This window comes from Mustela putorius, unplaced genomic scaffold (assembly GCF_011764305.1).
Source record: "Mustela putorius furo isolate JIRA1106 unplaced genomic scaffold, ASM1176430v1.1 tig00000461_pilon_pilon_pilon, whole genome shotgun sequence".
NCBI lineage: Eukaryota > Metazoa > Chordata > Mammalia > Carnivora > Mustelidae > Mustela > Mustela putorius.
The window spans coordinates 3,827,425-3,839,961 of NW_025421390.1; the positions used below are offsets into that span (position 1 = coordinate 3,827,425).

Here is a 12,537-nt window from a genome sequence, read left to right on the forward strand (position 1 = left end):
CCAGAAAAGCTGAATGACCTCCCACAGGGGCATGAGAACAGAGAAGGAAAGAGGCCCAGAGATAAGACCTTGGGGTGAGGGGTGGGGGTGGGGGAATCACCAATTAAGAGCCAGGCAGAGAACAGGAGCCTGGAAAGTTGGCTGAGAAAGGTTGGCCCCAAACCCAAACCAAAAGAGATGAATCAAGAATGCAGTGTCAAGGAGACCAGGAGAAAGACTGGTGGAAGGAGCAGGAGGTCGGCGGGAATTAAAAGTCTCAGGGGACTCGGCAATAAGAAGTTTTCAGTGACCAGAGGGGTCGGGTGAAAGCCCAAGGCCAGGGGCAGCAGTGACTGCTGAGCTGGGAGAGGACCCTTTCCAGTTCTGCGGCTGTGAAGGGCATGTTGCTGGAGGAACATTCTGAGTCTGGGAGGGAAGCTGCAAGTATTCTCTTCTCTGGAGACACTTTGACTGTGACCCTTAGCTACACTCCCTCCTGTGACTTGGGTCTCCTCCTCTCTTCATTTCTCCTTCTCTCTTCCAGCTTCATCCACCTGAACCTGAAGGCTAGCGGGCCCAAGCAACTCCCAACCTTCCCGCTTTTCCAGCTGCATAACTCTTCTCTCCGCCCTTCGGCTTCCTCACCCTCAAAGTGAGGCTAAACAAGAAAGCCTGTAGGGTTGTTCTGAGTTGTAAAGGAAAGAATATGCTTACTCCACACAGCGAGTGGTCAACCCAATGCCAGCGTTCTCTTCTACCTAATTCTGCGACCTACTGGAATTTTTGTTTTTGCTTGTCCTCTCACTCTTAAATTCCTGAACTACAGGCTCACTGTTCTCATTTCTTCTCATCGTCCTCTTTTTTTTTTTTTTTTTTAAAGATTTTATTTATTCATTTGACAGAGAGAGATCACAGGTAGGTAGAGAGGCTGGCAGAGAGAGAGAGAGAGAGAGAGAGAGAAGCAGGCTCCCCGCTGAGCAAAGAGCCCGATGCGGGACTCGATCCCAGGACCCTGAGATCATGACCTGAGCCGAAGGCAGCGGCTTAACCCCACTGAGCCACCCAGGCACCCCTCATCGTCCTCTTTTTAACTTCCAGCAGTAGCTGCCCTGCCCCATCTCCACCACCTCATGAGAGCCACCTGTGCATCACAGGGGACTAGGATAAGGTCATCTGTTTCTATTCAGGACCCCCACCAGGGTCCTCAGTTCACCTCTCTCTATAACCCCCCAAGAACTCACCCACCATGGAGACCTTACCCCATCTCTGCCCCCGACTCCCAGATGTCGCTTACCTATGAAAATACCATATTTTCATCTTATAATTTTTTTTAAATATTTTATTTATTTATTTGACAGACAGAGATCCCAAGTAGGTAGAGAGGCAGGCAGAGTGAGAGGAGGAAGCAGGCTCCCTGCTGAGCAGAGAGCCCGATGCAGGGCTCGATCCCAGGACTCTGGGATCATGACTTGAGCCGAAGGCAGAGGCTTTAACCCACTGAGCCACCCAGGCGCCCTCATCTTATAATTTACAAAGACTTTTTTTTCTCCATTACCTCATTTGCTCCACTTGGCTACCTTTTGAGATAGGCTGAGTTGGCATTTTTATCTCAGTTCTAAAAATAAAGAAAAAGAGCTCTGAGACCTAGAAAATTTAAGTGGTTTTTCCTGAATTCTAACCTAAGCCTTGGTCCAGTATTCCTAGTTGTCTAGAGGATAGTCTTATTTGGAGATTCTGCCTCTACCTCAGATCTTACTTGGGTCTATCCTTCCTCTCAAATCAATCCCACTCAGCTGGTGTTAGGGACTGAACATGAGCCCCTGACATTTACATCGTGAAGCTCCAAACTCCAATGGGACTGTATTTGGAGATAGGGATTTCATGGGGGTGATTAAGGTTAAATGAGGTGATACGGTAGTAGTTTTTTATCCAATAGGACTAGTGTCCTAGGAGAAGAAACACATTCTGCCATGTGAGAGGACATAGCCAGATGGTGGCCACCTACAAGCCAAGAGGAAAGGTCTCAGAATAAAACCCATCTTATCAGCATCTTGATCTTGGACTTCCAGCCTCTAGAACTGTGAGAAATAAATTTCTGTTCTTTAAACCACTCAGTCTGTGGTATTTCGTTATGGCAGCTGGAGTGGAGCTAGATGGCTGGTGACCATTTGAGGGATGTTTTCTTTCATTTTTCTCTCTTTCTTTAATATCTCACATCCAATCAGTTGACAGAGTTATCACCATCATTTTTGTATGACATGCCTTGAATTCTATCCCTCCTCTTCATGTCAAAGTCACCACTGTAACCCTGAGTTTTGTTAGCTGATGCCTAGAAACCATTAGCCTCTCCTGGCCTGTAAACCACTGCGAGATTAAACCAGTCAAAACACTGCAGACCCGTGGGATTTGATGGTCCAGGTGAATTCTCGGCCCCATCAGACCTCTCCTTCTCCTCCCCACTGATGTCTCTATTCTCCCCCTAAGTTCTCCACAGTGTGAGGTTTCTGCTTTAATAACCACGCTGCTGTTCACTACTCTCCCCTAACAATAATGCTCTTCGTTTTCTCCAACAACTTTAGTTAAAAACTTCGATTTGAGCCCCCAGAGCTACTGCATACTGTAGAGTGGCAAATAGGACATTCTTTTTATATCTCACAGAAATATTCAGAGGAGGGAGTTGGGCTAAGGTCATGGAGCCAGATCTGGCGTTTACCAGCTCGGGGATTCTTTGCAAGTGATGTAACTTCTCTGCGCCTCTCTTTCCTTGTCTGTAAACGGCACAATGAGTGTGAGGTATTTCACACTGTCTGAGCCCTCCACGATGTTAACTATTATGATTAAACTTCAAAATTGGGGTCTAGAGAAATGATTTAAAAGGTGACAAGGCTTTCAGGGCATTAGTAGAAATATAAAAGCAAGGCTGAGAGATGATTTGATTCAAAAAAAAAAAAAAATATGGTGTCTGTGCTGCGGGAAAACAGCAGAGAGCGGCGGGTGTGGGCAGAGATCCCAGGTGTGAGCGCCGGCTCTTTCACTCACAAGGGTTGTGATCTTGGGCAAGTCACTTCATGCCCTTGAGCCTCCACTGCCCCATTAAAATGGGGGCAGGGATGATACTAGTCGCTCCCTCACAGGGCTGCTGTAAGGATGATGGGCGATGACACATGAATGGCAGACCAGGGCTGGGATGAGAGATAGCACCGTGTGGGAGTCGTTGTTGCTTCGAAGGATCACAGACTGAGAGCCCCTGAAATTGGGCGGAGAGGATGCAATCCTCTGGATCAGAAGATTCTGCATGTTTGACCCTCGAAACCCCAAAGGCCCCAGAATGCTGAACGGACACATCCCCCCAAACAGGAAAGTATCATCGAGCGCTGATTCTGGGAATGCGAGACTGCTAGCCTAGCCCTTTCTTGAAACTGGCCCCAAATGCCATGGCAGACACGTAAAGCTTCGTACACTTTCTTGCCTCCTCAGAACAGTCTTGTACTTTCCAATTTTTTCCCAAAGGGATCAAGTAAATTAAGTTTTAGAGACCAAAACAGAACTGAGAACAAAAAGAACTGCGATTACGACATCTTTTGAATGAAGCGCTGAGCTGGTCCCCAGGCCTCCAGAATAAATGGGGGACGGGGAGGAGGAGTGACCCACACAGGGCCCCGTTCCCTTGGAGTCAGCACGCTGGAGCATTCTGCTGCTCCCATCCTTGCTTGGCCCTGTCTCTCCGGAAGTGCCTCAGAGTGCCCCACAGCGCAAGCCACTTCCCGAAGCACCAGGCTACGCCGCTTTGCCTTCCAAAAGCCACTCACTTCCCCAGGCCTCAGAGCCCAGAAGTCAACACTTTGGCCCCGATCTGCTGCTGTAAACCAGTAAATGCTGAATAGTATTTATGGCTCTGCAATTCCCTGAAGAGGAAATTCTCTAATTCGTTTTCTCTCTACTGCAGAAAGTCTCTTTAACAGCTCTGGGGCCAGAGGGATTTTTCAGCCGGAGTCCTAGGACTTGGTAACTCACCCTGAAGGGAGTTTCTGCTTCGTGGCCAATGCAGAGTTTCACTGTCTAGTTTCCATCCTCTAGTTAGGACTCCACGTTTGGAAGCCGCAAAGCTCACAGAGCCCTGTCCTCCCAGATTCCACCAACCTGTGCCTGGCTCGCCCTGGAGCTCGGCAGCCCCAAAATTCAACGTGTGGTTGTTCATAGCATTGCTGCCGGCTTCTGGAGTAGCTTGAAACCCCTGAGCTTGAACCCCGGATCTGGCCCATTTCCCATCTAGGGGAAGACCTGAGCAAGGCCTTACCGCGAGGGTGGGAAGGCTTTCAACAGCATTCATTGCCATAGGGCCAAAGAGGATCTCTGTGGGCTCCCCAGTGCGCTGAGCACATTCTCCCCTGTAATCGTCTGATGCAAGTGGTTTCTTTTGTAACCAGACTTTCCAGCCCCATCGCCATCTCTCCTCAGATCCTTCAGCCAACCGCCAGGATCGGCAAGGAGGAGACAGCCCATGAGTCCATCTCCCTGACCCACCTGCTGACTAAATTCCAGGATGTCCTAAGAAAGTTCAGAAACCCCAAGAATAAATTCTGCATTTCGTTAATTTGGTTTCTTGTTTTATCTCTAAAGACCAGATACCTTATTGCATTAAGTTTGCTAATTAGAACATTTTCTTAAAGTCACAGCAGTTGGGTTTTCAGCTTTCCGGTGATTTTGCCCAGCTGCCGATCCCCATGAGCCCCTCAGTTTACACCTGCCTTTCTCGAGTTCTAGCACTTTTCCCAACTCCTGGGAGCTCAAGGAAGCCACCAGGGCCTTCCTGGCCTGGGCTCTGCCTAAAGCTGGGCCTTCTTGAAATATTGACAGTTGGGCCCATTTCGGGGATGGGACTGGACACGCAGCACCCACTTCTTCCCCCAAAAGGAGAACTTAGCTCAGACCCCAGAATGCGTCGTAAAATGACATCCACCACCACAAATGCACATGTACAGATGGAAGAAGAGGCACCTTGAGAACATGTTTATTGCCAGAGCCGCTGTTAGGGCAAAGATCTGCAGGGATGAAAAGTGGCTTTTCAAAAGCATCAGAGGTCAGGTATCAGCATCAGATTTATGGGTTAGCAATATTTGCCTTCTTTCTACCCTTTGCTAACAAGTTTTTCTCCACTGTTGGCTTGTTTGCTTTTTCTCCTCTTGTTTGTTCATTCTCCCTGTGAAGCTTCTTTCTGGATAATTTTTCTGTGCAAAAAGGTGCTGATGGATTTGGGGCATATTTGGGGATAAATGCCCCCTTAAAATTGGGCTTTTTTCCACAATTTCATCCTTTCTTGTGTATCTTGAGGGTACAAATGCTTCCAAAGAACAATTTACCCTCAGGGGAAGAAGCAGGTGCTGAACCTTAGCAGAAGGTCGGCACCTTAGCAGAAGGTCGGCATCCACGCACGTGAGGGATCTCTCTTCTGCCCCCAAGGGTGAGATGCACGGCATTATCTCTGACATCCTACTTCCCACCTCTGTCTTCTTAATCTCCTTGTTTCATTCTCGAATGTTCTCCAAATCTAGCTTTTCTTCCAATTTCTTCCTAACCAGCAACACTCGGCCACGACAACAAACAAAGACAAGCTGAATGCAGGGAACTGAGAGAGTAAAGACTGCTCTGAGGTCCTTAAAGATATGGCTTCATTTTCTTTAGGCATTATTTTGACTAAATGCTGTCTTTTCTCTGGCTCTTATCACTTTTCAGCTCTTGTTTGTTAATGAAACATATGAACCCATGACACTGATTATGGATTTAATTTTATAAAACCATCTCAATGATTTATTTTATTTATTTATTTATTTTTGTCCCCTAGTGTTCTTCACCGGTGTATCCGGGAAGACCGACCATATCTGGGACTAACCCAGTCTCTGACCTCAGGAAGGCCGCAGGGCCACTCTGCGTCTGCCTCCGATCCCCTCCAGTCTTCTCATTGCAAAGACAGAATAAAGATGGAAGGTCAGCAAGTATCATCTCAGAAGCCATCAGGCAACACAGCCCAATAAGTTCCTAGGAACTGCCAGCATCAGGACTATCCTTGTTCACAATCAAAGTGACAAAGTTTAATCAAATTAAAACTGTCTCTCTCTCTTCCCTCCTACCAAGGCACTTCATATTCTGCCATTAAATTCAAATTATAGAGCCAAGAAATTATTTACAGAGGTCACTTGTTAAGCATCCCTTGTTTCCTGAAATGATACAGAGACATCGTGATATCATAGAAAATCTGTACATCACAACAGGAACCAAATCCTAGCTCTACCCCCTTGCTAACTGCATGGTCATTAGCAAGTACTCAACTTCTGGGACTTCTCCAGAAGACAAAGGAGGCGACACAGGCGGAAGCCTCCAGCACAGCCGCACTGAGCCTGGCACTCACACACGGTCCATGCGTTAGCATGCCAGATGCCACCCTGTCTGTTGCCGTGGGAAGCAGAGCCTGAGAACTTCTGGGTATGCCAGCTCTAGGACACCTGCCTAGGAGAGTAAGAAACAAAAGGAGAAGGAGAGAATGTTTCAGTATCTCTGGAAAAATGGAAAGCCAGGGGAATTGTCCTGAATGGTGCCCTAGGAAGCTGCCAGTAGCATGGGCCTGGGAGCATCTGTAACCTAAAGAGGAGAGAGTACGGAACAAAAGCAAACCAAGGGCTTCCCTCCTTCCCCGGGGCAGACCTGGCCTCATTACCCGCCCATCTCCACCCGCACCTCTCTCTTCTGTCCCAGGGACCAGATGATGGTGGGCCCAGTACAGGTTGTCGTCTTCCACCTGCACAAAGGACACACAGCCTCCTGTTTCACTCCAGCTATGCTCAGCCCATTCTCTACACGGTGGCTAGAGTGACCTTTCCAAAATGCATACCTGACCATATGACTTCTGCTTAAAACCCACTATCACATCAGAATGAAGTTCAACTCCAAGAATATCACAATGTGGACTTGTCAACCAGCATATTCTCTCCCCACACCTTGCCTCACTAAAACCCATTCTAGCTTCACGGAACTTATTTCAATGCCCTAAACACACCTGGCTCTCTCTTGCTTATTCACTCTGAGCTCCAGCTCCTCTGGCCATCTCTGAACCAACCTCAGATTTCTTTCTAGACATCACTTCTTCCAGAAAAAGACTTCTCTGACCCCTCCAGGTCTTGGCCGGCTGCTGCCCCAGCCCCACCTGGCCCCGCAGGGCCATGGGCTTCCTGTCCCAGCACTTCCTCCTCAGAGCCACCATAGTTCCTGTGTATCCTCACCCCCCAGACTGTTCACCACTGATGGCAGGCATGGGGTCTCACCTGTCTACTACTGTATCCTCAGGCTCTGGCACAGCTTGTGGCCCATAAATGTGCTCCAGTGAATGATCGCTGAGTGAGCTACGGATGGTATTATTCACCTCCCCCATTTTATGTCTCACAATAACTATCTTCCGAGGGAGAAAAAAAATGCCCAGTAGTCTTTTGCAGCAAAATGATGTTTGCATATTTTCCCTCACACACTTACTGTTTCTAAAAGTCAAATATAGGTTCTAGGGACAAGAATACGGAATCAATGGCATTGAGGGTAATGGGGTGTCGACAGAAAGGACCCAAGTGGTACTCTGTGCTGAACACTGTAGAAAGGGACACTATTGATATATCTGAAGGTTGACGGTTGTTTTTCTCACTCTGTGCCAAATGAGTTCCTGGTAGGGCTTTGTCTGCTATGAGTTAACAAGGAAAACTGCCTTCAATTCTCTCAGAGAATTTATAAGAGAATAAAATTATTGTCATGGTAAAACACAAAATAAAAAGAAACTGACTTCCTTTAAAGATGCCCCCACGTCCCCTGCAGACAATCCCATCTCCTATCCTGGAGTCGCAAACAAGGTAAAATGCTATCTCCACTGCCTCAGAGGAGGACCCTTGTGTGGGACTCAGTTTTTCTTTAGTGATAAAAAAAATTCTTATTTCTACAACGTACAATAAAGGTATGTGGACTGGATCCTTTTAAATTCTTCCAGCTTAACCTTGAAGCCTCTAGAGCAAAGAGGCTCCGCTCTTCCCGCTTTCCCTCCACTTCTTTTCTCCGTCCCGTCCCTGGCCTGTCCTCCCTCCCTTCTCGTCTTCTCTTCCTTCTTGTTCTCCTTCAAATCGGCTCCCCCTTTCCTCAAAACCTCTCTTCAAAACACTAGCGATTCAAAAAGCTTCCTTTCCTGACCCTGGCTCTTCCTAAGGACGCTTCCACCTTTGGGATTCTTTGGTTCCAACTCACTACTCCAGGTTCCATTACTTGCTTTGTCAGACGCATCAGCCCACACCACCACCAAGTCATCAGTCCAATGGGAGAAGTTTTCCTTCAAATATGGCCAGATATTGCACCATCTTCTCCACGGAGGAGTTAATATAAAAAAGTTAATAGGTTCAACAGAGATCAACATAAGCTGTTATCTAACTTGCACATTGATCGGTGACTTAGTTTATTTATACCTTTCCATCTATTCTTTCTTTCTTTTTTTTTTTTTTTTAAGATTTTATTTATTTATTTATTTATTGGACAGAGAGATCACAAGTAGGCCAAGAGGCAGGAAGAGAAAGAGAGAGGAGGAAGCAGGCTCCCTGCTGAGCAGAGAGCCTGATGCGAGGCTCGATCCCAGGACCCTGGGATCATGATCTGAGCTGAAGGCAGAGGCTTTAACCCACTGAGCCACTCAGGCACCCCCTTTCCATCTATTCTGAGTGGAGCCCATGTGCTAGGTTGCCTGCAAGGACTCCATCCTCAAGCATTCTTGGTCAGCAGAGGGACCAAGACCTGCAGATAAGGAACTCCGGGACAAGGAAGGCAGTGGTCAGTGCCCCGAGAAAAATCACAGACACAGGGCTGGAGGTTCTGATAATTTGATAAGGCGCTATGACAAAGCTGAGCAACCCAGAATGCTTGCCTTTCTCTGCAGCATCCCACTTGTATTAAGGAGAGCCCCCTGGGTAACAGTATGAGCCCTTGCTTGGCTTTTATCTTCCAGGCTTAATCCTGGGAGGATTAGTGTGCCTCAGATGTCTGGTGTGTAAGACAAACTTGGAAAATGGGAGTCCCTGAGTCTGGAATACATATGAGATACTAAAAATGCCCAAGGTGATCCTGACATATCACAATGAGCACATTGCAAAAAGATGTTATTTTCTTCCAGAACAGGTGTTGTTTATGTTGTGTTGTATCCCTTATGACCCCAGGCCGGTAGGAAGTCGGAATACTAACAGATGCTGGGCATAATTTTGATTCATTTGGAGCATTCTGGAGCCCCAGCCTCTCTAACTTTTAACCAATGGACTGGAAACAAATCCATCTCTTTAAAGCATTAGTAAATTGGAATTCATAAGTAGATTCTCATCACAAGGGTTTATGTGGTTAAGGTGGATGATAGAAATTTCTAGAGGTTTGGGGGTGCCTGGGTGGCTCAATCAATTAAGCATCTGTCTCCCTTCAGCTCAGGTCATGACCCTGGGGTCCTGGGACGGAGCCTTGGGGTCCTGGGATAGAGCCCTGTGTTGCACTCCCTGCTCAGCCAAGGGTCTGCCTCTCCCCCTGCCTCCTGTGCGCACATATGCTCTCTCTCTCTCTCACTTTCTCTCTCTCAAATAAATAAACAAAATCTTTAGAAGTATTTCTAGAGGTTTCCTTCATTTTAGGTTTCCCACAAATTACTTCTGCATTATTAATACAGTATTCAAAGAGAGACTTGGGTGGCCTGCCTAAAATTGTACCTCTCCTTCCCTTAATATGTATTGATCTCAGGTATGTGACAGAGACAGGAAAACATTTCAAATGACCTAGGTATAAATGACAGGTCTCATAATGCTGGCCACCCATTAGAATGACCTGGGAAATTTTTAAGAAACAAACAAACAAACAAAACCAGAACAAAAACTACTACAGATGATTGGCTTACCGCCAAAAGCCAAGTTTCAATTATTCTAGGGATACTTTTAAAATTCCTCAGAATCAGGTGATTTTGGCTGAATGTGTAGCTAAACCAGATTCAGGGTCCAAAGGGGTAATAAGCAGATAAACACATACAGTCTCACACATGCCTTACCTCTCATTTAACCCCCGAGTAAAGCCACTGACACATTCTCAAATTTAACCTCCTCTCCCCGCTGGCCAAAAAAAAAAAAAACCTCCTATCCTCCGAATGGGAAAAAATACATTTTTTAAAATAAAATAACCCAGTCTATGAAAGACAGGAAAGATGCTATCTGGTCAAAATCAGGGGAATCCTTGAGTGAGGTGTGGCAAGTCTCAATGCAACAGTACCCAGCAGTTTAAAATTATGATTATGAAGAATTTACAGCAATGCAGAAACAGTTCATGCTCTAAGGGGGAAAAAAATGAGCATCAAGTAATCCATGCTGTATGGACACAACTGTGGAAATCAACCTGAAATTATATGCAGACATGCAAAAAAAGAATGGAAAGAAATACCGCCCAGATGTCAATAAAGACTAGCTCAGTGGTGGTTTTACTTTCTTCTCCTTTTTTGTACTTTCCCAGTATCTTTTAATCGGCTATGTATATGGTAGGAAAAAAAAAATTACAATGGAACAAAATTAACGTACTTTTCAGAAAGCATGCTATCAGCAACTTCTAATACTCAGTAATGAATTAACAAAACAAAGATTAAAAATGCTCACCCGAAGGTTCCTGTGTTCCCGCTGTCTTCTCTCTGGTCTCCTCTACTCCTCCTGCTTTCCTCCTCCAAGTAATTCAGCTTGCTGACTTAAAAGTGAAAACAGCAAATTTATTTTATAAAAATTTCAGCTAACATCTCGAGAATAAGGAACTTGGGTCAGCTGGTCTCTCAGGGCTTTATAGCACTTGGTGTGGGGGTTGGTCTGGCTTCCTTCTTAGAAGGGGAATTCTTCCAGTTAGAGACTACACATCTAAAAGGAAGAAGCCTGGATTAACCCTGTTGCCCTGATGCCTGTTTTTATTAGCATCTTTCATAATAGATCAAGGGAATGTGATGGGCTAGATGCAGGGCTGTTAAATAGCTATTAGATCTCCTAAATGTTTTTTGTTTCCATGACAATAGTAACAGCAAAGCTGCCTTATCCACCTTATAGATACAGCTCTACAGAGCTGTTTAGAGCACTTCCCACCCCTGCTTGCTTTTCCAGCTTACTTGTTCCTGGGCAGAGGCCTTCCTCCATTCTGCTGCAAATGCTCTGTTGGAGGTCACCCATAACCTCACTGCTCACGTAAAAGGTCCTTGCTCAGTCTTCATCTTCCTTCCCAAGCTCATTGTGCAATTACGGTCACTTTCTTGAAACTTTCTCTGTTTTGTTTCTCTGACTCTTCTCATTCTTTTTGTACCCCTTGGGCTGCTGCTTCTTACCTTCCTTATGTTTTTCTTCTACTCCTTTTCTAAAGGTGAGTTTGCCCCAGAAGCCTGTCTTCTCACCTCTTCCTACCATCTTCTCTTGCTTTTATTTATATTGTCCGCTTCCATGGATACATTTAACATGGCCCCTCCCAAGCATACACTCCCCCATCTACCCCATCTAATCAAATGGCACCACAGTGATTCAGCCAGTCATTCTATCTGCAAGCCTAGAAGTCATTCTTTTTTTTTTTTTTTTTAAGATTTTATTTATTTATTTGACAGAGAGAAATTACAAGTATACTGAGAGGCAGGCAGAGAGAGAGAGAGAAGGAAGCAGGCTCCCCGCTGAGCAGAGAGCCCGACGTGGGACTCGATCCCAGGACCCTGAGATCATGACCCGAGCCGAAGGCAGCGGCTTAACCCACTGAACCACCCAGGCGCCCCAAGCCTAGAAGTCATTCTTAACTCCTTTCTTTCTCCCACAACCAATATCCAAACCAACCAACTCTATTTATTCTACCTGCAAAATGTGTCCTAAATCCTAAAGAGAAATGCATAAGAGAATTCCTCTTATGCTAAGAGAAATAAATTACAAGATTTAATCCCCTTTAAAATCTTCTTTATCATGTCTTGGACAGAATGTTGCAGTAACATTAAGCAAGAACTAAGAGACATCGAAATTGGAAAGAAAGAAGGAAAACTATGTCTGTTTACAGATGATGTAATCTTTTATGTAGAAAACCCTAAAGATTCCACACACAAAAAAAACCTGTTGGAACTAATAAACAAATTCATCAGTTGCAGGATACAAAATTAACACACAAAAATCAGTTGCATCTCCAAATACTAACAATGGACAATTCGAAAAGAAATTTTAAACAGTTCTAATTACAATAACATCAAGAAGAATAAGTAAAAACAAGACTTGGGAATTAGCTAAGGAGACGAAAGACTTATACACTGAAAACTACAAAACATTGCTGAAAGTAATTAAAGAAGACATAAAAAAATGGAAAGATATTCCATGTTCACGGTTTGGAAGATTTAATATTATTAAGACATCAATACTACCCAAATCAATCTACAAATGCAATATAATCTCTTTCAAAATCATAATGATGTTTTTCTCAAACATAGAAAAGTCTAATCTTAAAATTTATATGAAATCTAAAGGGACTCCC

At 45.3% G+C, this 12,537-nt stretch overlaps 1 protein-coding gene across 1 annotated transcript in view; it reads right to left on the reverse strand.

Annotated features, from left to right (window-relative positions):
• The window catches only part of LOC106003971 (cysteinyl leukotriene receptor 2), a 38,462-nt gene that overhangs the window by 19,489 nt on the left and 6,436 nt on the right, over window positions 1-12,537 (reverse strand). Inside the window, 1 exon segment of the mRNA XM_045080616.1 lies at window positions 10,665-10,749. The gene's annotated coding sequence lies outside the window, so the exon portion shown is untranslated.